Source organism: Pseudorca crassidens, chromosome 14, assembly GCF_039906515.1.
Source record: "Pseudorca crassidens isolate mPseCra1 chromosome 14, mPseCra1.hap1, whole genome shotgun sequence".
NCBI lineage: Eukaryota > Metazoa > Chordata > Mammalia > Artiodactyla > Delphinidae > Pseudorca > Pseudorca crassidens.
Genome location: NC_090309.1, coordinates 59,915,776 through 59,938,472, shown reverse-complemented (window position 1 = coordinate 59,938,472; position 22,697 = coordinate 59,915,776). Strand labels below are relative to the sequence as shown.

The following is a 22,697-nucleotide window of genomic DNA, read 5'->3' as shown; positions in this document are numbered from 1 at the left end:
GAACTCAGAAACCCTAAAGTGCATTATTGGAAGGGTAGTGATCTTAGCATTAGGAGACGGACAATTCCAGGGAATGAGTGAACCTTTACTGACTCATCTGCAGTGGGTCCTTCCAAGAGGAGGGGCTACTATTTTAATATGGTAAACTGAAGAATTCTGTCCACAAACTAAGAGAAAGATGCATGGCTTAAGTGTGAGTTTCATACAGACTAAGAGAATTAGGAAATACCTATTCTAAAAAACCCTAGTGTCTCTGTTTACTGTGGCTAATTAGTGTGTGGGTCATAGAAATGGGGCACACACATCAAACACAAATTGGCTACTTTGTCCTGCAAATCGCTTCCACCTGCCTCCTACTGGGAATCATACTGATTTCTTGGCCATTTTCTTCCCATAAATGGATTAGGTTATAGGATAGGAAAACAGGGTATACTGTGTTTTTAGCAGCTTTATGCTAAAAAAGGGATTTATGAATGAAATCTGCTGTTTTTATTAAACAGAACAATTTACTAAGGCATTTTTTTGGGGGGGATGAGAAATGGGGAATAGTGGAGGTGGTAATTTTAGGGGAAAAACATACATAGACAATATTCACCAACTTTTGCTGTCCCACAAGGTGATGAATGAGTTTAATCTTTTTAGATGAGTTCCAGATAAGTCCTACCACATTTCCTCTATTTTGAAAGAATTTAAAAGGCTAAGGTTTCAACATTGTGGTCAACGTGTAGCTCGTAAAGTGGTAGTAAATTACATACTCTAGAGCACTATTGTAAGGATGATGTGAGAAAGGGCACAGGAAAGCATGCTGAAAACCATAAAAGCTTATATGAATGTTAAATATAATTGCAGAGTACTATTATTGATGGTGAAATCAAATAAATGACTGTTTATTTAGAATTTAGAAATGTTTTTCCAGAACATTCAGAATGAACGATTTATATGTCTACAGCAACTAGTCGGTCCATACTCTGCCCTGGACTTCATCCCTCCTGCACTCCCCACCCCCGGCCACATATAGGGAATAAGGAGGGTGGCAATGTATCTGGATCCACTGGGGGCAGAGGTGTAAGCTACTCAAAGAGTAAGAAAAAACAAAGTTCCAGACTCTTAATTCTCCAGCATGATAATTACTGGAGGCATCTCTCACCAAGTGACCAGGATTCAAGGCTGGAGGGCATTGCACGACCCACCTCTCTGGGCATCAAAACCAAGTGAGATTGTTGTGCTGCCCCTACCAGCTAAGGTTTCTGTGGCTCTGTGTCACAATTTGTTTCTACATCTTCTGCCATCAGGATCCTGGGAAAGACGTCCATACTCATTATCCAGGAAAGGAGTTGATTGCCTAAGTGATTTGCCTGCTCTCCACAGAGTGGGGAAAACCTATTAAAGACACTTTAAGCCACAAGATTGCACTGTCAGCAGTCAGGCTCTCCTCCTTTCTTCCTCTCTCTTTCCCTCATTCTCTAATAGAAACTGTAGATAAACTCATTCCCTGCTTGGACGGTTCATCTCGAATTCAAGAGCCCTGGAACATCTGTCAAGCCTGTTCTGAAGATGGGAGAAGGGAAGGGAGATGTAGGAAAGTTACAAATTGCTGGCTCACTTCTCAGGAACGGGCGCTGCAGAAACGGTCTGGAAACATTTGGACTCACGACGGTGATGATCCAGGGGATTGGGGAATCGGCTTCTTGCCCGCATCCTCCCTCACCTTCAATTCCATCACTCTCTACTGCACCTGAAAGAGCTTCCCATGTGCCTCTGCCCAAACATCCTCCCAATGGAAATGCAGTTGGGTGGAAGTGTAAGCCCTGGGCCATATTCAATGCTCATGAGAAAAATAAACTGAGTAACTTGCCAAGGAGTAGTCCTTTGTTCATACTAATCAGTCTAGGGCAGTGGTGACAGAGTAATGGCAAAATCCCCGGAAGAATCTCCCTGTGAGCATCCCTGAGCCTTCCTGAACCCCTGCACCCCATGCGCACGTAGATACCCCCATCGCAGTCCTGGCCCTCGGGAAAGGAAGTGACTGCATAGCACCAATACCTCCAAAGGGGAAAGGCGTCATACCTTCTACTTGCTTTGGTGACAAACGAGGAAAACAAGTGTGGTTTTTAATTTCCCATGCACCAATTAGCCTCTCAATAAGATCTAGGTCACTTAAGTCCCTCTAATACATACCAGGCATGCATTAGGTACTACCTCATTTTATCCCCCGAGCAATCCTATGAAGTCGCTATTGGTATTACATCCATTTTACACATGAGAAAACAGGCTTGGAGAGGTCACATAGCTAACAGAAGGTCACACAACTAGTAAACCGTGGAGCCAGGATTCCCAGCCAGCTCTGGATGATTCCAAAGCCTTTATGTCCCACTTCTTTAGAAAGCTGAGTGCATGAAATCTAGAATGTTCTATCCCACAGAGAAGACGTTGTACATTTCCTATTTATTTCCTTGGCTGAGTCATGATGAAGCATTGCTTCAGCTCCTCAGAATAAAACTGGAACAAGATGTGTATAATAGACCAGAATCCTTCCGAGTCCCACTGTGCCCCTGTGAGCCCAGGAATTCTCTGCGGTTCAAACCTCAGACACAAGCTCCGAGCTGCAGGCCCCTGAGCTTTGAGTTTTGTCGGAGCCCAACAAGTAGACCCAAGAACTAGGAAGGAGTAACCAACACGTGTCTTACACGGGTAGGTTAAGGCAACTCAGTTCCTATTCAGGAAGAATCAATATTTAATCATCTTTTCTGGGGACAGGAATTTTTCCAGGTGAAGAGAAACAGGAAAGTGTGATTGGGCCCTACAATCTTGTAGGAACAGAGCGGGGGAAGGAGGTTAAGGAATTTCATCTGGTGGGGAGTCAAGAGAGTCTAGCTTTCCATCCTGCCTCTTGTACCAACTAGCTCCACAATAACAAAAACAAAAACAGCGATAACAATTTTTGTTCACTGGATGCTACGTTTTGATAATTCGGCTAAGTGCTTTATATGTATTATTTCCTTTAAGATTTAGAACAACCCTCTAAACCCCTTCTTAGAGTTCAAGAAACTAAGGCTGGAGGAGTCGATGTAACTTGCCCAAGGCCATAAAGTTAGTTGGTGGCCAAGCTACTGGTAGAACATAAATATGAATCCAACACTCAAATTTAGGCTACTCTGCCCTTCGGAGTCTGTTTCCTTATCCATAAAATTCTGACCGTGGGCCACAGGATCTGAAAAGCACTTGCGTGCCTAGCTCTGGGGTCCAAGGAGATCTCAACATCTAAAATAGGCAAAAAAACCAATATGGCATTTTCACGTTCTCCCTCTCTTGCGGACTGTAAACACTAACAAAATGAATTGACTCTGTATACTGTGTCTACACTCTGCCAGAATCGGATTTATTTCGGACAAGTGACTGTTTCCAGAAGTATAATTCTCAGCTGACCCTATGATGCTATGTTCCTTCAGTTTAAAAACTTTATACTATTCCAGGTTCCCCCATCCTCTCAAGAGCAGGAAAGAATCTTTCCCAAAGAGGAGGAAATTTTACTTCAAGTATGATTTCCTGCTTAACTGCAAACATACGCATCACATTCTAAGTCTAATCAGTGGCCCAAGGTCTCCTGGGGTCAACACTGGGGGTTGGGGGGGGTGGAGAGTGGAAGGAGGAGATACTGTCTAGGTACCCACTGGTACCTTCACTCCAAAATGGATACATGGACAGAGTACAGGGAGTTGTGGCAAGCGTAACCCATGGCAAGGACAAGACGCTGCACTAACTCACTTTGCTTTTCTTGGACCGTCTCGAGTTTGGGGGACCTCTAGAAGTCTGGTTGCTTGCACTCCCGTGTGCTCCTGAAGTACCGGAGGAAAAGAAAAGCACAGATGGCAAGGACTTGATGTCCAGGCCTACTCATAATCTGAAACCAAATTAGGGACACAATTCAGAAGTACCATTTGCTATAAAAACATACTCAGAGGAAGCATTGGTGGGTTCCCCGAAGATTAAGCAACCTGTCCTTCTGATAACAGGATGGGGGATTCTGGGTTTTCCAGACCTCCTGTTGTTCAAGTCTGAGCTAAGTATGAGACACAGACAATTGCTGAAGCTAATCTGGGGAAGAGAGAGGAAGACCGGTTCCTCTACTAAGGGACGTGGCTCTTCACCCAGCCAAATCTGGGCAGTGGACACCTCTCGCTCATTCCCAGAGCAAGTGAAATGTTCCAGGTCATGGTTAGAAGTCACAGGAACCTGGGACAACAAGATGTCGTTTACCAAGACAGCTTGGTTAAGTCTACAGCTCCTTAAAAAGCGTTCTGGTAGCTTTTGAACAAACACATGAAACAAAGGCCTTTAACAGTGCTCATAAACTTGGATAATGCCACGTGTTTAAACACCATGGTAGCATTTTGACCACAGGCAAATACAGAAGGGCCGCCGGGACACGGACCCCTCAGAGGTTTCCTTCCTCTAGTTCCTATTTGCCCCTTTGCTCTGATTTTTAGTCCGCTTGATCCTTTGTGAAGGAAATAAGGAGGATGTTGGAAGAGCAACTTTCAATATCCAGATTCCAGACATATCAGCCTGCTACAGACAGAACTCAAATCCAAGGCATTCCTGGAATCCCCATGTTAATTACCACATTATCAAGTCCTGGAAGGACTATGAGCTATTGTAGAAAGATTATGAGTAACTCGATTCCCCTAATGAACTCCAGCCACCCAGACAATGGAATGACAGCCTGTAGCCAGCCTGGGCTGCTGCCTCTCGCCCCTGCAGTCTCAGAGCCTTGGCCTCCCCCGGGTTTGGCACGTGGCCTGTCCTTTCCCACTGTCAGCCCCCTTGGCGCCGCCTGGCAGCCTTCCTCTTCCATGTGGACTGCCCAGAGTCTTGTCCCACCCCTTTCCTTGACCCAGCCGCCGCCGCTGCCGCTCATGCTACAGTGTCTGCTGGTTCATCACCACCACTGCCTTCTAGTCCGTGTGTTCTGCGTGGTTTCGCCTGGGTTACCAGCTACGGTTCTGGGGTCCCCAACTCCAGCTGTTTTCTAGGCTACAGCCCTGCCCGCCTAGACTGTGTGCTCCAGAGATGAGTCCAGGCGGTGCTGCTGTGCTCTCGCTGCCAGGTAAACTTGGACCGTTGCTTTGGGGCATCGTCAGCCTAACCGCTCCACCCATTTAACTCTAAAGATCTTGGGGTCAGTACTTTTCAACTTTCATGTGTGTGTGAATCACCTGAGGGTTTTGTTAGGGAGAGGGTGGGTGGGAGGGAGACACAAGAGGGAGAGGAGATATGGGGCTATGTGGATATGTATAGCTGATTCACTTTGTTATACAGCAGAAACTAACACACCATTGTAAAGCAATTATACTCCAATAAAGATGTTAAGAAAAAATAAAATAAATAAAATAAAAAGCCTTGGCCAATGCCAAAAAAGAAATGCAGATTCTGCTTCAGTAGATCTGGAGTGGGGCTTGAGATTCTGCCTTTCTAACAACTTCCTAGGTGGCTGCAACTCTGCTGGTCCAGAATCACATAGGAGTAGCAAGGCTCGAAGAAAGGGGCTTTGTTCTATTCATCCTTGCATTCCTGAAATGTCAACCTTATCATCACTGCCACCACTTGGTGAGGCCCTTCTACATATGCCCGCAGTGGACATACAAAGATGATCAGGACCTAGTCCCTGCCCTCCAGGCATGTAATCTGGGGCAGGGTTTCTTAACCCTTTCTTAGTCACATTTTGGGCTGATCATTTTTGGTTGTGGTAGGGCTGTCTTGTGAATTACGTCTATCAGCATCCCTGGCCTCTATCCACTAAATATCAGTAGCACCTCCCCAGTTGTGGCAATAAAGATGTCTCCCGGCATTGCTAAATGTCCCCTGGGGGTCAAAACCGCCCCTTGTTGAGAATCACTGGTCTAAGGAAAGAGACAGACATGTAAATTAAGAATTGAAATAGGGATCAAATTACAGAGCTGGGTGTACACTGTTCAGGGGAAAAAGTATCACTAACATCAGAGCATGTGATGAGCATTTGGCACATAGTAAGTGCTCAAGAAAATGTGTTAGATAAATGAATGTACTGCCAATGTCCTCACATTCCCTGGTGACTAAAACAATTTACCCTTCTGACCTCACCTAGTGGAAATGATCCTTGCACATTCCAAAGATAAACATCTAACTACTTCACTGACATAATGAATTTCCATGGATATATTTACCAGGTGCATGACAGGGGAAGAAAGCGAGCTTACCTTTCAGAATAATTCAGATGGAGTACAGATTTCTAAGAAAATGAGGTTTTTACAATAATAAATAACAGTTTTTTTAAATAGGAAGTTTGTACTGCTTTTTTGGCATTATATGAACCCTCATATTAGAAAATGACAGAAAAGAGTGTGTGGACATGTAACTCTGTAAATGAATTCAAGCAGAATGGTGCACTTTGTAGCTTGGCTCACCTTAACGTACACTCTTAAGCAGCTGCGTCTTTTCCCCTCCAAGTTTTGTGAGTATGAATGCATTTCCAAGGCCCTGTCTATTCTGAGATGCTCATACTTCTACACAAATGCATCTGACATCTGACCACGCATAAACAGGATGGCAAGCCAGCAAGCAGATAAGCTTGGGGAACCCAAGTAAGAGGGAAGCCAGGGAGAGTCCACATTCCTGGGGTGGAGGAGATGAGAAGGACAGCTGTAGGGTAGCATTCCTGGTGCCCGATGGTAGAGTGAAGATGAATATTGTCAGCATTTGGGCTCACATAACAAGGTCACAATTGAAGGCGTTTAGATTATATTCTGATACGGAGGCAGGAATAGAGAAGAGTATGAGTGTGAAGTGGAATAATAAGTCTGTGGCAGGAGAATCCAGAGGTGCAAGGGCATTTGAGGACATGTAAGAAGAAGAATGGAGGAGAAGGGAGTGTGTAGCATGGAACATTTCTGTGCAAACTTTTAGACATCAACTTGGTAGATGTTATTATCCCTTAACATTGTGCAAATGGAAGCCAAAAATAGGCCCACGGGGAAAGTTCTTGGAAATATATACCGATTGGACTGGAATACCCACAGTTGCCAAAGGAAAGTGTGACACTCAGTCCCATTGCCAAAGTCTATAATAAGCCTTTGCCCAAATAATGGCAAACCTTTCCTTTCAGAATACGGTTTCTTAATTTAAGCCTCAATGTCCTTTCCTGAACAGAAGTGGAAATCAGCAGATCTGAAGTCGAAGCCAGGCTCCATGGCTAGTTGGCTATGTGAAACAACATTTTGGATCCAATTTTCCTATCCAGAGAATGGGGAAGCTAATACTTTCCACCAAACTATGCTGAAGAAATATTGTGATGAGTCAGAAGACAAATCTCTGATTTTTTTTAAAATAAAGACAGTTCCCACATTTACTGTAGTAAAGGCTCATTTAGTCCATAAATTGAAACAATCATGACACAAATAATTCAACCAGAGAAAACCAAAACCCCTTTAATAATACTCCCTTGTTGGTTTTAATATTAGAAATTGCCTAGAGGGGTACAGTCTCTGGTCAGATTTCTTTGCATGGGAAGCCAAGACCCCTGGTTACCAGAGGTGTCTGATTAGTAACACACTTTGTTCACATAAAGGAAACAAATCTACAAATGTCAATTTAGGAGTATCGGCCCACGTTCTATTGAGCTTGTGCCTTTCAGTGGCATGGGATAACAGCAAAGGCTCTGGAACCATCCAGAAGGGAAAATGGACAGTTTGTACTGCAGGCTGGGTTGTGATCATGTAACGTCCTAAGCAACCAACTCTAAAGACAGTAGTCAGTCCTGGGTCATTAAACCAAAACCAAAAACAATAAGAGATTCAGTAAAAGAAATAATACCAATTAAACAAGCACTATTCAACACTATTCAAGAGAGTTTCTTTTCTCAAGCCTAAGAAACCCATTTGGGTCCCATAAGATGAACTACTAAAGTATGGTGTTGTTCTTTTGTGGGCATCTGCCTTTTGCTGGTTTCTGAGTAGTAGAAACTGCTTCATGATTTGCTGTAGTAACAATAATTTTTAATAATTATTCATCATTAATAATTCTTCCTGTGGTGAAAGGAGCAAGAATCTAAGTGGAATGATAGGACCCTAACAATATGGCAGCATGGCCATTGTATGCAATCACCTAACTGGAGCCTCAATGTCTGGATTCTCCATCAATCACTACCTTCCTGGATCACCCTGGACAAGTCTAGACCTCACCTGGTTTCTTCTTCTGCAAAGTGACAAGACTAAGCTAGACATCTGTCAGACCTGCCATGGAGACACAGAGAGGGTAGGGTGGAAGAGTCACATCAAAATACTTTTGATGCCACATGTGATGGAAAGTAACCAGTGACTCCTTGGTTTGAGGGAACCTGGATCATTCCTGCTGAGCAGCAAATAGGAAGAATCTGGGAAGTGATGCTATAAGGCTCTGAGCCACCAGGACTTCTGGGAATCATGGCTAATATTTTAGTGCTGAACTTCACTCAGGAAGCAGAAGGAATTGCTCTGCTGGAAAAAAAAAAATCAAAACGGAATAAAAACAAACCCCCAAAGGTGTGCTGGGTTCACAATTATTTCCGATAATTTCCGATAGCGGTTCAGTCCTGCTGGGGAGGAGGGAACCAGGTAGATGCCGTGGAGATCAGGCACCTGGCTGATTAGCTCCGCTGGGAATGCTACACAGGGCAAAGCTCTGTCATCCCATCTCTTTGAAGATGCATCTTCCCTGGAGGCCTTTAAAAATAGGACAGGCTCTCAGCAGGCAAGTTGATGTGGTATAAACCTGCCTGGGGAATTGGATAGGAAAATATATTTCTCCAAATATTTAGGGCACTGGGTCCTGTGGACAGTTGGACTCCAAAGCTAACTGGAGATATTGAGATGATGTTTATTCAACCTAAAACTCCTCCTAAACGTGGTGAAATATCAAGTTGAATCACTATTTTGGAGGGAAAAAACCCCTCTGATTGTGAAATCCAACTTGCTTTTGTTATTGTTGATTTTTCATTTTTTTAAAAGCTCAGTTTAGCTTTTGAGGGAACAGATACCAAAGTGGTAGTGCTTCAGGCAAAAATCTCACTTCTTCCCTATTTACCTTCTTAGTCAAGGTGTGTTTTTAATGTGTTTTAATGACAAGCACTACATTTTCAACAACACAGGAATAAAGTCTGCAGATATCTGTTCCTGCTGTTCTCTGCAGTGATCAAGGGAAACTCCTCCCTAGGGAGGACTTCCGGCTCTGGGAGCACACAGATAAAAAGCACCTGTGTTTTTGGCTGTACCTACGTGGTCCCAACCCTCTCCATGAAATCGGTTATTGAAATATTCCCAAATGTCTAAGCAATTCATACTGTGTAAATAAATGATTACCTGAATGTGTTACTTAGTAAACAAATATTTTTTGAGATGCAATTTACATACCATAAAATCCACCCTACTGAAGTATATAATTCAGTGGCTTTTAGTATATTTGCAAGGTTGTGCAACCATCATCACTCTCTAATTCCAGAATATTTTAATCACCTAAAGAAGAAACCTTGTACCAATTACAAGTCACTCCTATTTTCCCCTTCCTCCAGCCCCTGACAATCACTAACCTACTTTCAGTCTCTACATAATGGCCTATTCTGGATATTTCATATACATGGAATCATACAATATGTGGTCTTTTGTGGCTGGCTTGTTTCACTTAGCATAACGTTTTCAAGTTCATATCATACATCAGCACTAATATTTTTTAAGCAATTACAAGGCAGCTAGATATTAAAGTTCTCCTTTTCTTTCAGCTGTAGGGAGTTGGAACAGACTCAACTCACCCTCATTACCAACTCTAGATGTCATGGTCCCAGGCAGCATGGTTCTAGTGCAGGCCAAGGGTAACCAGGACCGAATAAGAGTTGGGCTAACCCAATGGGACATGGCAGATTTCACAGAACATAAGCAAGAGGCAGGACATAACTGGGGAATGAGGAAAGAAAGTACAAGATAAAGGAGGCCAAGGGGCACCGTTAAGATCTGAGTACAGAGTGAGAGGCCAAATAAGAGAGAAAGAGCAGTGCGTGAGATGAGGTCAGTGGCCAAGGATGTAGGCCAAGCAGCCAGGGATCTGTAGTATCTGGGTCTGTAGCAGCAGCCCTGACTTAGGGCTTGGACTCCAGAGTTCTCTGTCACAGAACCACAGAATATTTGCACTGGAGGAAAACTTAGAGCTGTCTTCTCCAACTTCATCATTTTAAAATTGAACAATCTGAATCCCAGAGAGGCTAAGAGACCTCCCCAAGTTCACAAACCATAAAGACTATCTCCTTAGTCTCCTTCCTCTCAGTAGGATGTATTTTCTATGATAGCTCGCTGCCAAAGTCCCAGCAGTTGGATTTAGTCATATGCTGGTGTCAAAATACAGCCCAGCAGGCACATATTCACACAATGTCATGCTATGTAAGAGCCAGCTGAAGGTCTTAAGAGATTTTTACATTAGCTTCAAAAAAAGTTTGGTGTCTTTTGACCTCAGCCTTACTGGTTGTCTAAACATAGGGGGTTCCTTTATATTTTAAATAAATTTCACAAATTAGGATCAATCTGTAGGTTTAGAAACTGAAAGAAATGAATGAGGTTCCCTAAGAAGTCAGCCAGTGGAAAAGGCCTAATTCTGTACAGTGATTAATACAGTCATGCCCAGAATACACACATAAATATCATGTAAGGACCACTAAACAGTGCTCAGTGTTCAACAGTGTTATAAAATTAACAGTTCAAAAGCTATGACTCCAAAAGCACTTTGCCATTTAAAATCCAGAACGACAGCTTTTTAATCAATTTCTGCTAGGATCATGCTACAGAGGAAATCTTTGTTCCTTCAGAAAAACAGAAAGGAAATTAAAAATAAATAGACCTTAACAGCTTTGAGATTGGTTAAAATTATTTTGGTGCATTCACAGAATGAAGCAACTGAAGGCAATAAGATGGTGGTATAGATGTATCCTTACTGGCAAAAAGAGTTTGATAACTTGTTGTTAATAGAAAAATGGTTACATAAGAATATATAAAGTTTGATCTCTGTATATCATACACACACACACCCACACCCACACACACAAAGAAGACATCTGGAAGGACATCCATAAAGTATTGAGAATTACATCCCCAAAGAGTGGAATTATAAGAGGATCTGAATTTTTGTTTTGTTTTGTTTTTGTTCTCTTTATCTTCTATTTTTTCTAAAATGAACACAGATTACTTATATAATTAAAATGCTAAAAACAGACCTTATTTTGAATATTGTGATTGCAAAACAGGTTCCTTATTATTTTTCCTACAAAAATATCTTTTAGAATCTGTAACAAAAATAAAACCGAAGTGCTTTTACCATCTTCAGAAACTCAGAAAGTGCTCAAATCTTCTGCATCAAATATGAATCAATACAAAAGGAAGCTTGTGAAAAGAAGCAAATGCATGGGGTCATGACCTATCTCCTCTCTTCCCCTCTTGCTTCTAGGCCCTTCTCTCTCGAAGAGGTGCAGCTCCTTTTCACTCCTTTTGATTTCTTAAATCAGGATCTTCTGTCTAGGTTAAGCATAGAATTCATGGTTTAGAATCTACCTTCAGGCTTTAGGTCATCTACTTGATATCTAAAACTTACAAATCACCTCTGCCTTGTTGCAAAGTTTACAGAAAGCCTCCCTTCAAGGGGCATATTTGCTGAGTTTGTTTCTACCCACCTTCATCTCATAGGAAAGTCCTATTAATAGGGTACTTTGAATCACTCCATTTGCTTATTCATGAGGTTGAAAGCTACAAGAATAGATCATGTCCACTTTATAAGGGATCAGACTACCAGGGTCATCATAATGAACATTAGTGACAGGCACCATTTTCACCATAGAGAGACAGATTCTCCTTAGGTCTCCTGTAAATTTCACAAGTACTTTTAAGAATGGACTTCTAGTTCCAAAACCAGTGGACCACATTCATTGAAAAATACAAGATAGTACTGGATACCCAGCTGATCCCATGAACAGAATCGAAGCTCTTACTTTGAGATTTGGAATAATGGTTTGTTAGATATAGTGTTAGACTTTATCACTTGTTGCAAATATAGGTTAGTTTTATATCTAATAACTTTTCACAATTATTCCCATACTCTCAAGGTCTATTGTTCCAGTTTTTGAGGTCCCATTAACATATAATAAACTGAACATTTTAAAGTGCATTTTATATTTTTGATGGTACTGACTTTCTAATGTCAATTTGCATTTACTGCTAGTATATAGAAATACAATTAATTTTTGCATATTGATCTTGTACCCTGCAAACTTTTAAAATTCCTTTACTAGTTTTAGGAGTTTTACTTTTGTAGGTTCCATTGGATTTTCAACATAGACAATCATGTTGTCTGTGAATACAGGGTTTTCCTTCTGCCTTTCTAATCTGGATGCCTTTCTTTTCCTTCCTTTATTGCCCTGGCTAGAATTTCCAGGATAACATTAAATAAAATTAGTGAAATCAGATATTTTTGCCTTGTTCCTGATCTTAAGGAAAAAGCATTCAGCCTTTCATTGTTAAGTACGATGTTAGTTTTAAGTTTCTCATGAATTTCCTTTACTAGGTTGAAGACCTTTCCTTTAATTCCTAGTTTTTCTGAGAGTTTTTATTAGGAACGGATGTTGGATTTAGTCATTGCTTTTTCCACACCTATTGGGATGATCATATGATTTTTCCTTTTTGAGTTTATTAATATGATGCTCATCAGCTTAATAATATGATTAACACTTCATTATTTTTGCTAATGTTAAATTCCAAAACAAACCAATTTCTGAAAAAGCAGAAGGTTGGTCAAGGTTGCTGCCTCCATGCCATTGGCTTGGCCTGAGTGAGATAAACAAATAACTGTCTCCTTTCCTAGCAACGCTCTTTTGAATTTCAATTGTCTAAATCTGTTTCAACTGCCTTTCTGTCTACATTTGTGAGATGCAATTGTGTTAGTTCTGAACTAGCTTTAGAAAAGAGAGTGAATTTTAACGTAGATGCGAAGCTTTAAATGTGGCCCCAAACCATGATCTCTGACTGAAGAATTGGTCAAAATAGATAAATACAAATAAAAATGGATTGTGTGTCTTTAATGACACTCTCTTATTCAAAATAAACCTTTTGGAACATTTATCTTTTCACGAAGCTAGAGTACCAGTCATATTAGAAAACTATATTCCAGTAACGGGGTCCCAGAGATATGAATTTATCTAAATTTCACCTTCGTTCTATGTAGCCTTTGGCACATGGTTATACTTCATTAAGAAACAAAAGTGGGGAAATACGCAAAAGTTTTTTGCAATTGAGAATGGTTGTATCAAGAAATGAACCTGAGAGCTTCCCTGGTGGCGCAGTGGTTGAGAGTTCGCCTGCCGATGCAGGGGACACGGGTTTGTGCCCCGGTCCGGGAAGATCCCACATGCCGCGGAGCGGCTGGGCCCGTGAGCCATGGCCGCTGAGCCTGCGCTTCCGGAGCCTGTGCTCCGCAACGGGAGAGGCCACAACAGTGAGAGGCCCGCGTACCGCAAAAAAAAAAAAAAAAAAAAAAGAAAGAAATGAACCTGGCATACAACCAAGACAAGTAATTGCACTGGTCTCAGGCCAATTTAAATTGTATATTAGAAACCTTCTATGTAGAAAAAGGTTTATAGGTTTTGTATTCAAAAGTTTCATGGAAAAAACATCATATGAAAGTCTTTTGTTCTCTAAGCAGGATCTGAGTCTCCGTTGTTGAGACAACCTCTCTGAGTATCTAGAATTCCTTGACATGGTATGCACGATGAAAAGAAAAGTGTTGGTTTGTGCTCATCATGGTCAATAAAAACATACTTGGTCTGTGAGCCACGATCCATTCAGACTGGCGTGATTGTGCACTAGACTGCACTTCCTTTTGCAGTCTAAGGAGCATTAGGAGACTGAGAAGTAAGCAGACTTGCCATTCGGGTGTTGGGGGGAAAAAAGTAATTTACTAAAAGGAACACCACTTGAATAAGTTTAGATACTTCTGCAAAGCAATGCGTTCACTTCATTGGAAAAAACCTAGAGACATTCAAAGAGCTTAAGGGATAAGAATAATTTTTTCCTATTTGAGTGCTGTGTATGAACACAGAATTTGGTTAAACATTAATAAATAAGTCTTGTATAAAAAGTCTGCTTAGTTCATTATAGAAATTAAAAATAGGAGCACATTTTCTTTGTATAAGCATGATAAAAGTTTAGCTGAAATCATGAATTTTACACCACAACAATTTTTCCATTCTCAAAGTTTGTTTCCCTTTTAAAATAGCTGTAAGCATGAATTCAAGAACATCAGCTTGTAGAAAAAATTTCTCCACCATTTTTAATGACTAAATAGCATTTCTAAGTTGACCTATAACAAAAAGTCTGAACATAGGTCCTATGGGAATTACAAAAAATAATATAATAGTAATATCCATAATAATATAAACTAAAAGTTCCAGGGCTACCTATATCCATTTAAATGTTCATTGATATTCAACTGCTTAATAAAAATGAAATATCTATTGATCTCAGACTGTACTTTTATAGAATTATAGAGGCCAACAGTTTACCCAAGTGATTATTAATTCAGAAAAAATTGCTTTTGATAAAATTACCAACTGCACTGATATTTCCATAAACTGACTGGTTACTGGTGATGAAGAAGCCAAGGTGAACCAAGTGATTACATAGATGTCAATGACATATATGGCAATCAAGAATGCTAATAATGAAATCATTACAAGGGCCAAATAAAATGATTGTGAAATCAACATACAATTACAGATTAACATGAAGAGGAGACGTAGTTCATTAAGTCAACTTATTTCACTCAGTTTTTTTTTTGAGGGGGAAGTACGTTTTCCTTATTATTTGGCACAGAATCTTTAGAACCTGAATACTTCCATATACCATTTCTAAATCACTTGTGAACTTCAATGAGTTTAGTCTATCTGAACAAAAACTCAGAGTCAAGGAAAAAGTGGATGCTGCATAAATACTTTTATGCACAAACATAAAATAAATTTAGAAAACAAAAAACTAGACGACCTTGTCAGGAATATCAAAAAGGATGAAGCTGGTGGATGTGGTCAGTATGGTCTATCTAGGGACTGGATTACAGTTTTCTCAGAATCTGCTCCCGGCATCTTCAAATATATTTATGAATGAAATGCGCTGGGTTGAGCAGGTGCATTTGTAATTCCAAGGCTAGTGTCTCTTGAGGGCCTTGGGGACTTCCATTAACAGCTGAGATTTCAAAAATTACCAAATTTGAGATTATTGACTTCTGATTCCATCCTGCCCCCTCAGCAGTCATGATTTGGGTATTTGAATGCAGTCTTCAGATGTCTGTAATAACATGTGGGTTTGTTGGTTTTCATACCCTAATTCAACGAAAAACCCAGATAACTCTTCTTAAAGATAGTTAAGTGAAATATGAAACATAAAGATAACCACTGTGCAGAAGGGTAACATAATTGGAGTATGAAAAATGATGCTGCAATGCCAGTGACAACAACGGAGTCTCAGAATACCATTTGTTGACATTCTGGAGAGTCTTTCACAAAGCGCCGATGAGATTTTCCGCTAAATGGTTCCATCTGTTGCACACACAAGGCCTGTGTGTCAAGTCATGTTCTGATGAATTGTTTGCACCTTAAAATATAACCCCCAGTGACATGCACCAATGCAAAGACGTGGCAATGGGAAAGAAGGGAACATGTGCCAGAGCTAGAAACAGACACGTAAATAAAGCCATCCCTATGCTTCAGGATCTCTCATTTTATTGGTCAGAGAGAGGCACATAATTGGTGCAAGTATGTGACGTCGAACTCTCAAGGGAGAGTTAGGAGAAGGCTTCACAGAGAGGGTGGCGCTAAAGTGGTAACCGGAAAAATGAAAAGGGGGTTGCCAGGCAGATAATTCAGAAGTCATTGATATCTGACTTTAAGATGTGTTTGTACCACCTTTGAATAATGGTGGATCTAAAATTAGAATTTGAACACTATAATATTAATGTGTAATAGTAGTTAAGCCAGACTGCCTGGTTCTGTATACCAGTTCTTCCACTAAATTCGTAGTATGCTTTGGGGCATGTTATTCAATTTTCCTGGGCCTCAGTTTCCCTCATCAGCAAAATGGGGATAATAATAGTACCTAACTTATAGTGATGTTGGGAGGATGAAACGGCACATACATTTAAAGCGTTTAGTACAGTGCCTGGTACCTGGTAAGCACTGAATGAACGTTAACTATTATTATTAACATTATCCTCATCTTATAGATGATAAAATAGGGCCATAGCGACCCCATTTCCTAACCTGTAAAATATAGTGGATAAAAGTATTAACTTTCAAGTGCTACTGTCAAATTAGGATTTCAACCTAGGCAATTGGAGGCTGGAGCCGGTGGGCAGGACAGCCACACTCTAACATATTCTCAACACATTTGGCTGCTGGCATCATATGATGTGCCTGAGAGCCAAGGAGCCCTGTGAACTTCAACCCAGCTTCGCCTCCCTACACGGGTGTTTTCCATGTTAGATCACTGGATTGTGAGCCAGTTTTTCAATCTTTATTTATTAAATTCTAGGCTGCCCTTAATGGAATTACATAATTTTATTATCATTTGAGTAGGTTTTGTGATGCTGTGGGGTAGAGAACAAGAAATGGTGTACCAAGACTCCATGCAAGAGAGACTTTTCTGTGCAAATCAAAACTACAGTGAGGTCCCACCTCACACCAGTCAGAATGGCCATGATTCAAAAGTCTACAAATAACAAATGCGCCAGAGGGTGTGGAGAAAAGGGAACCCTCTTGCACTGTTAATGTATGAATGTAAATTGGTACAGCCACTATGGAGAACAGTTTGGAGGGTTCCTTAAAAAACTATGGAGAACAGTTTGGAGGGTTCCTTAAAAAACTAAAAATAGAATTGCCATATGATCCTGCAATCCCACTCCTGGGCATATATCCGGACAAAACTATAAAACAAAAAGATACATGCACCCCTGTGTTCATAGCAGCACTATTTACAATAGCCAAGACATGGAAACAACCTAAATGTCCATCGACAGAGGAATGGATAAAGAAGATGTGGTGTAGATATACAGTGGAATACTACTCAGCCATAAAAAAGAACGAAATAATGCCATTTACAGCAACATGGATGGACCTAGAGATGATCATACTAAGTGAAGTATATCAGAGAGAGAAAGACAAATACCATACGATATCACGTGTATGTGGAATCTAAAATATGACACAAATGAATTTATCTACAAAACAGAAACAGACTCACAGACATAGAAAACAAACTTATGTTTACCAAAGGGGAAAGGGAGTGGAGGAGGAATGGATTGGGAGTTTGGGATTAGCAAATGCAAACAATACTATATATATTTAAACTGAATCACTTTGCTGTACACCAGAAACTAACAGAACACTGTAAATCAACTATACTCCAATAAAATAAAGTTTAAAAACAAGAGAGATGTTTCTGTCCCATCAGATCAGAGATCCTACAGATAACTTCAAGAGCTCCCCTACCTTAACAGGCGGTCCTTGGGAGCTGGTCAACAACGCTGTTGAATGAAACTGTTCTTAGCGAAGAAGTGGGAAGACAGAATCAAGTTCCTTCACAGAGTGGGAGCCTCACTCCCACTGGTGACCTGGTGGTCGAATTAGACACAAATTGCAGGGCCCCAGTTCCTGATTCAATAGGTCTGGGATGGGGTCTGGGATTCACCTTTCTAATGAGTTCCCCTGATAAGAATATAAGTCACAAGAGGAAGCTACTACAAAATGAGCACAATGATACATTAGGCCAATGCCAATTCCCTCCTGCAGATTTTGCCTGATAGAATTCTTACGCAACCCTCCTCACCTCTGCTTCTTCTCACATCTTTCCTGAGCACAGTTTCAAATGGGAACCTTACTTACATGCAGGGGGCCCTATGCAGCTGCCATCCAAAACACCTTCCAGCCCTACTTTGTGGTTTCTCTTCATATATTACCCAGTAGTAGTCCAGCATCTCAGAGTGGCCAACATATAATCTGTCTCATCAGGATAAGAAAAAACAACGAGGTTTCAGGGCCTTTGCTATCCCTAAAGCTCTCTATGTCTCTCTTATCCTGTCTCATGTTGTCACTCCCTAATTTATTTATTTATTTATGCTTTCTTCTACTCAAATATAAGCTCCATGAGGGTAGGGAATCTGCTTATTTTGTTTACTGGCTTGCAGTAAATGTTCACAGTTTTTCTTATACCGATAACACTTATTTTAGTAGTAACAGTAACACTGAACATAAATTCTTCCAGTATTAAGTTTTTCAGTTATTTAGAAGTTCAGCTTCTCTGAAGATATTTTTGGCAGAGGCTAGGTTAATTCTCCCTGACTCAAGTGGATACCATTTTCTAACTTCTCTTGTTCAATTTCTCTCTGATATTTACTCCAGGCTGGAAATAGACAGTATCCATCACTTCTCAGATTGAGAGAAGGCAGTGGTAATAAAATAAGCTACCTACACCATATTATCGTATTGGTTTTGTGATTCATATTTTTCTGAGTTAGGGAAAATAGCTGATTGGGTTTAGGCAGGAGTAGAATTCTAACTCATATCAACAAATCACTGACAAACTAGACACTGATAAAAATAAAAGACTGAAAACAACTTTTATTAGTGAAAACCTACAACGACTCTACACAACTATCGGTTAATTATGGGTTGACTCAATGTCCTTTAAAACAAAAACACACACAGCTATATGCCAACAATTTAAAAAAAAAGAATAATTGGAAAGATGGGATACTTATCAAAAATGTTATTCTGCATTGTGCTTTTTTTTTAAAGATAGAAACTATTGAAAAAATGAATCACGCTCCATTTGTAACTGAATATAGAATTCCTCAAACCTTGTAAGTCTATTACTTTAAGTGGCTTTTAATTAAGAGGACTATTTATGTTTTTGCCTGCAGCTGTGCCGCACGCAGGATCTTAATTCCCAACTAGGGATGGAACCTGCACCCCCTGCAGTGGAAGCACAGTCTTAACCACTGGACCACCAGGGAAGTCCCCTAAGAGAACTATTTTTAATCCAAAAATCATGGTAACATGTAAATAAGACAGTAAATTGTGGTGTTTCCTCAATATTTAAAAGTTGTGTTTTATCTTCATTACACTGGAAAACTGATGCTGGCATTTGCTTTACTCCTCACCATGGTATCTGAAGTTTTTTGATGTCACTGCCTCAAAGCGTACTGACAACATGGATTTCCTGGTGTGGTCAGGGCTGAGAAAAGCATGAGAGCAACAAGGGACCAGAAGAGGGCTTGGTTGAAAAAGACGGGCTAAATATGTATCCACAGTAACGAGTGCTTTCACATGGAAAACTGAATTTCCTTTTCCTTTCTTTACATCTTAAGCAGGCCAAGTAAACTTGCTGGAACGGGGCTAAGTTCGGAAGGAGGAAAAATTCAAAATCATCAACAAGTGATTTTCAAATTCTGGGACGCATCAGAATTTCCTGGAGAAATGATTCAAAATATGATTATCTGAGCCTCATCTCCAAACTACCTAATTAAAGACTCTCATGGAGAGGTCTGTATTTTTAGAAACCCATTTCAGGTGATTCTGAAACTCAGCACAATTTGAGGACTGCTGGCTTAGACTTCACACTTACTATGCCCAAGGACTGTCCTAAACCGTTCCCATGGACCATCTTAGATAATTTAATCATCTTCACTACAATTCTACAAGGCAAGTATTATTATTATTACCATTTCGCAGAGAAGGAAACCCAGACTTGCTAACTTTGCCAAGATCACATGACCCATAAGTGAAGACGCAACAGTTATCTGGCTCTGAATCTCACACCCTTAACTGCTGTACAAATGGCTTCCAACCCAGTTGGGTAAATGTAGACCATTGCTGTCTAAGTAAAACCTAGATATTTATGAGTCTGTCCAAAAATAACACTAATATTTTTATCAACTGAGTATAACCAATGAGGAAGAAATATATATATATATATAAATTTAGACATGAGCCTAACTGCTGTATTAAGTGACTTCTTTATTCAGCATTTGGGGAGGTTATTTTTTGGAAGTTGTTCTTTTTTATCCTCAACCTTTTATTGAGATGTTTGAATGAAAAATTGGTGCTCAGGGTAAAAAACTTCTATGGACATTATAGTTACCAGAATTTGAACAATGAATCGATAGATTTGTGACTGTTATAAAAACACCTACTGGAAAGCTCTCAGCTTCCAGGACACTGGATTTGAAAGGGTAAGACATGAATGCCCAGCTGAATACGTCATATAGGTAGACACAATGAGAAGACCTTTAATTCCTGGCATACTCCTGTTTACAGGAGGGTATGAGAATGGCTTTATTTCACAACAGAGAGAAATCAAAGTGACAAATTATTTTACAAGATGCATGTAATTACAACAAGAATCTCCCATTTCCTGAGTGGAACAATTAGCAGGTGTTCATGAAGCCTCTGGCAGGTCATACCATTTGGAATAAGACACAAATTGCTCAACATTAACTCTATTTAATTTTGCTTTGCTTCACTCTGCTCCGAGGTGGCGGGATTAAGGGACTCACTATGCCTCACTTCACATCATCAGGGTTTTATTCTTTAGTTCTCTGCAGCACAGACCTTTCCAGTTGCTATTCAATTAATTCTTGGAGCCTCCTTTGTTACCTGGTTGAGCCAGCTTTGGCCATATCGATCACTCTCCAGGCCATATGTTCTTTATTGGAGAGGTTCAGTACATGTTTCCTAAGGAAACAACTCAACGAGTGAAAGAAGGCATGCCTCACGAAGCAGCCCATGCCATCGCCCCGTGTGTGAGCAGTTCTGCCTGCCATAAACCCCCCATGTCAGGCAGAAATCTCCTTCATTCAGCTTTCCTCCAGTAGCCCTCATTCTGCCTTTCTGGATCTAGAAGCAACTCCTCCCAAGGGCTACGCCTTTAACATCTGAAAGAAGTGATTGTGAACACCTGAATCCTAAATCGTCTACATTCTTGTCAATTGTTTCTTTTAGAACACGACTTTCAGATATTTCACCATTTTGATCATCATTCTCGGGAGAGTTTGCCCATGTCCCACTTAAAAAGTGGCACTAAGAACTGAACGCAGTATTCCTGATGTGAGTCCAACACTGCAGTTTCCTGTGAATCTTTAACTTTCTTCTTCTCCACACTCCTGCCTCCTCCAAAAATAGTGTGTTTTATTGGCATAGATTTCAAGAGTTTATGTGGTATTTTAGGTGAGCAATGGTTTTTGCATTTATAAAATGCCTTATTATTTCCCTATATGCTGCACTTAAAAAACACGGGAATTAAATACTATTATTTGAACAATCAGCACGTGCCACGTACTACGAGGTACATTTAACATCCATGAAGGGCTTCCCTGGTGGCGCAGTGGATAAGAATCCGCCTGCCAGTGCAGGGGACATGGGTTCAAGCCCTGGTCTGGGAAGATCCCACATGCCGCAGAGCAACTAAGCCCGTGTGCCACAACTACTCAGCCTGTGTGCTAGGGCCCGTGAGCCACAACTACTGAGCCTGCATGCCACAACTACTGAAGCCCACGTGCCTAGAGCCTGTGCTCCACAACAAGACAAGCCACCGCAATGAGAAGCCCGTGCACCGCAACAAAGAGTAGCCCCCGCTCTCCACAACTAGAGAAAGCCCGCGTAGCAATGAAGACCCAAGACAACCAAAAATAAATAAATAAATGGGGGAAAAAATTTTAAAAAAAATCCATGAAGATAAATGGTGCAGAACAAACAAGGGGAGTCTTAGGATCTAGGAATAACTCTTATTCACCTTTGGTACATTGAGGTTTGTGACTTTTGATCAAATAGGAAGTATTCAATCAATGTTTTCCTGAATAAGTGGATGATTTCTCCATCTATTACATGCAGATTATGGTACCTCCCTTGTAAAGCTGTTGAAAGAAGGCAGAATGTATATAAACTGCCAAGGACAGAAACGTGCATAGAGTTGGGACTTAATAAACATAGCATTTGTTGTCACTGTTGTCATCATCATCATCATCATCATCATCATATTCTCTAAGTCACAGCCTGTATAGTTGCAGGTGTATTTTATTTTTAACTAAGATCTCCCATCATACATTTATAGATATACACATATATATTTAGTTTTCACCAGAAAAAAATTTTTGAAAAATTATTCTGTAATTCAATGCAAACTTAATAAACATCCAATGTCTTCGCCAAAATACTGATTCAAATATTGGCCAGATGAAGACGGGTCAATCTTATCCTCCAACATTACATGATTCCCCGAACCATTATGTCCCACAGCACTTCTGCAGAGAGTTGGCTGGTCCGCTTTACCTGGGATTAGGGGATAGCTTTCTGAACACATAGCCTGCTTTCTTGCCATTTCATTTGTGTTTCAAGCTATGGATAACCCTAAACAAATACACATGAAACTACAATTGGATGCTAAAAATGAAAAAGAATGGGATCTGCCCAAACTCAGAAATTTATTAAATAATAAGAAAATCACTTTTGGCTGAGCGACGTTATGTCTCTTTAAACTCTTAACATTTCCTCTTTGAATCACTTTGATGTGTATCTCATGGTTAAGAAGAGTGAGGAATGGCTTGATCTTAAATGG

The 22,697-nt window shown here is 40.5% G+C and overlaps 1 protein-coding gene and 1 long non-coding RNA gene across 11 annotated transcripts in view; one reads left to right on the top strand and one right to left on the bottom strand.

Annotated features, from left to right (window-relative positions):
- The window catches only part of SLC8A1 (solute carrier family 8 member A1), a 409,948-nt gene that overhangs the window by 195,707 nt on the left and 191,544 nt on the right, over positions 1-22,697 (bottom strand). The gene's annotated exons all lie outside the window — the stretch shown is intronic.
- On the top strand, positions 4,894-7,380 carry LOC137205251 (uncharacterized). The gene is made up of 2 exons (XR_010934072.1): positions 4,894-5,107; positions 7,186-7,380. It is a non-coding gene; the product is annotated as an uncharacterized lncRNA (long non-coding RNA).